Below are 3974 nucleotides of genomic sequence, written 5' to 3' on the forward strand. Positions count from 1 at the left end.
CTTTTGAACAGGGCGTATTACCTATTCTTCATTTTTTTTAATTGTATTTATTGTACTTAAGATAGTTTATATTTTATATGAAAAGATGACTGAAGACATTTCTATGAATTTTTCTATACATTATTGTATTTTTCAGAAGGCGATGCCGCCCTTTAAGGATTGCATGTAATTGAAAATCCCAATGTTTGGTTGTCAATTAGCCTGTGCTGTATAGAGGCTAGAGGCCTATTTAATAATCCTTCGTAATTAGTAGAGGCGATAGCTGTAGGTACAATTTATGTGTTGGAAATATTGCTACTCTGGGAATTCCTTCGATACCTATCTATAGAAGTTTTAAGAGCTGTGTTATTGACAATTTACAAATAGGATCGAGAATAATGAAGATAAAATTAATTTATCGATTAAACGTTCAAGTACGATGTCTTCGATTTATTTAAATGTATTGAAGCTGTTTAATTTGTTTAAACTTGATATCCAAACATATACTCTTTTGGGTTTTATATATACAGTAGACGATGCTTTTGGCATATCGATTCGTAATATTATTCAATTATACTTCGTTTATTTTCTGTAGCGATGTTACCTTTAGTTTGACCGGCTCAAAGTAGAAAAGAACAGCACTAGGCCAGAACAGGAAGGAGACAACTCTCGGTCAAACTCTTAACCGGTGAGGAGCGTATAATCCGTACAGTACTGCACGGAATAATTGACCATTCTATCCACTACAATTGCATTGCTCAACTGTGCTGTTATTGGTACCAATTACTACTTAAAATATCAACGAGATGTTTATTTATATTTGAAGACATATTAAAGGCTTTAACGCTTGTTTTCGACTCGCACTACTATTCATAATTGAACAAAACTTTTGGCAGGTACTGTATAAAAAAGTATGTTTAATGGACAAGTGTCGAGAGTATAATGAGCTTTTTTCTCCCTACCTACGATTTTGCCAGAGCGCATCATTGGACGGGACACATCGCAAGAGAAAGTAAATGAAGTATACATCAATTTTTATTTCCTTTAAAAATTCTTTCCAAGTCAGACAGAAAGCTTATATAAAAGATAAATAGATATTTTTATAAAATATGAGGTTATTTGTAAATATTAGACAAACATATGAAGGTTTTGATGAACATAAAAATCAATTATTATAGGCCACTACAAAACTTTTTCAAAGTAATAACCCGTTCATCCAAAAATATTTAACATCTGGACAACAAATAAAAAAAATTATATAATCAATGCAATAATCGAGAAAACATATCCTTGTTGCATCAAAAAGTGCCAGGACTTTTAATTTTCTTACATTATCAAACATATTTCACAATTATCCGAATATGAGCTCAACAAAGTAATGATAGCACATTTTGAAATGTATTGTGATGGTTCACCTACTCGTGGATTGTCTAATTTTTCTTTTTTTCTTTTTCTATGTTTGTGTTTAGGTGTAATTAGGTGATCAATAATCTCTTCTTCGTGGTTTCCCTAGAGATCCAATTCCTTTAGGATTATGAGAAAGCATTTACTTAAGTAATCGGTTTATTGATGATCGGAATTCATCCCGAAAATGTTTCCTGATTTGCTAACATACTGCAATGTTCATGGGTTTAACAAATTAACTTTTAAGACTCACAACGGCAAAAACTATTTATTTACACTAATTATTACTAAAGGACTTAAAAACACTATTAAATTTTTACTAACTTAAGTAATAATTCTATTTATTTACAATACTGCTGATATATCCCAATTCACTGTTCTATTTATTTCACTTCTATCACTGTCTATTTATTTCTGCAACCGTCAATTTATTTCTACTCCACTCGGCGATCGTCTCTTCTTTTAAATACTCCCTTGCTTCCTTTCGGGAACTTTCTCGAGCCGTCCAGAAAGTCTCGTTTTCTTTGAACGGTTTAATTGCTTTCCCGGAACGCAGCTACGACACACACATTTACAAATACGGCGCACATGAAGAAAAGCGCCCGCGGCTAGTCGGAGAATCGATAAGCCGCTCACACACACGTATGCCCGATCGCACACAATCACGCTCGTGGTCGCTACAATACATTATTGTTCACAGGTTAGTATGCCAGATAATTCGAGAAATATTGTGAGTAAACCTAATGGGCAGTAACAGCATCAAGTAATTTGTGATATGAGGTTGTACTTTACATCTTCAACGATTCTGTGGCCGGTTCTCTTTATGCAAAATTTACGACAGCAACGAATAGGTTCGCGGTCGGTTTAGCATCTTATCAGTGAAAATAAAACTGTTCGCGTACACTGCACTTAACCAAGTTACTGTCAATAAAATTTGAGATTGCAGCATTTCGTGCACTCTTAATTTCGTTCGTCATGCGGACACTTTTCTTACTTATTGTATATTTGCATTTAGAACGGGAGGCGAGCGTCCGTCGCGCCGGTGCCGAGCAGAAAACATTGCGGTAAGTCATTTTAGTATCATCGCTGTTTTCCGAGATAAGGAGGTACGCCATTCTTAAGGATTTCGCTACTTATCTTAACCGCTAAAGTAGTTTGTCGTTTATTTACAGTCTCCCGAGACATAGCAGTTTTGAGGAAAGGAATTTCCGACCCCTTTTTTACTACGTTCAGACGATTGGTGTCTCTTTATATTGTTAAATGCACTTTAGAGACCGTAAATTTTCTGCGACGCTGCTGGGTTATCAACCCTATAATCCAATTTCCGTTGAGGGAAGAATGCATTTCTGTTATAATGCGCTAAGTATGAAATATCACATTAGAGGTAATATCCAAATACAGATATCGTCATCATCTAAGTGAATATTTACATACTAAAGTATTTCAACTGGTCTAACTGAATCTGCTTCGATTTGGTCAGTAATTAACGAGACTGTATTTGGCCCGCTGATGGTGTTACATATTGTGCCAAACACTAATACTAATTATTATTTTAATAAATCCATGATTGCATATATGCTTCAGCGACTAAGAAAAAGTCATCCTCATCTGCGTCGTTTTCTTCATGTTTCTGCTATTTGATCAATTTCGATTGAACTCCACAACCATGGAGGTTAAAAAAATGGAGAACAATTACTTATTATTTCGGTTGTCTCTTTGAGTGGTAGCAAATTACAGGTAACGCTGGTGGGGGGCCCTCAATTTATTTTTATTAATGTGGTGATTCCTACCTTATGGTTTACTCACTATGCTAGAAACCTCTAGTGCGGGTGGTACCTATCTAACCCTTATAAGGCTTACCACAGAGCCGGGCAAACTCGGCTCTTTTGACCCCGAGTTCTCCTTAGGTATAGTCAAGGAGCTCCTCATTGCTCCTGCGAGTCCGAGTGAGATGATTCTTTCTTTTTATCCCTTTGTAATGCTTCGGATTTCTTCCACCAGATTTCTGGGACACTTTTCGGAAAAGCATTCGTTTTCCTTTATTCAAAGCTCCATGTACACAACAGCATTATATATTTCCCTTAAAATTGTATTTAGAGGTATTTGTAAAAGATATCGAGTAACTTCAAAATGGCATCTTCAGCTTCAATATTTTTAATAAAATTTGTTCTTCACGCATGTTAGTTCCGAATGATAGCGCGTATTGCGGTAGACGGTTCGTCGCATCGGAGATGCAGGGGGAGCGCTTTTATTTGGAATCCGAAATCTTGTTACATCGCACGAAACTCGGCAGTTACTCTTGAGAAACATCAAAACGATTTCCACACATAAAGGGAATAATAAATTTCAAAACGTAGTCGGGAGAGACAGGAAAAGTAGCAACAAACGTTTGCGGAATACCAATCGCGATGCCCACATTCGGTCGAACTCCTTCTTCCAAACGACGAGACACACAACAGGGCTCATTACAACTGCAGCCATCCCAAAATAAATTGTTATCGAAGTATTTATTGCTTTAGTCATTTGAATTCATTTCATTTATGTGAACGCCTTTCAGCTAATTGTATTTTAGATAATATAATATAATATAA

Source organism: Agrilus planipennis, unplaced genomic scaffold, assembly GCF_000699045.2.
Source record: "Agrilus planipennis isolate EAB-ADULT unplaced genomic scaffold, Apla_2.0 scaffold8, whole genome shotgun sequence".
Lineage (NCBI taxonomy): Eukaryota > Metazoa > Arthropoda > Insecta > Coleoptera > Buprestidae > Agrilus > Agrilus planipennis.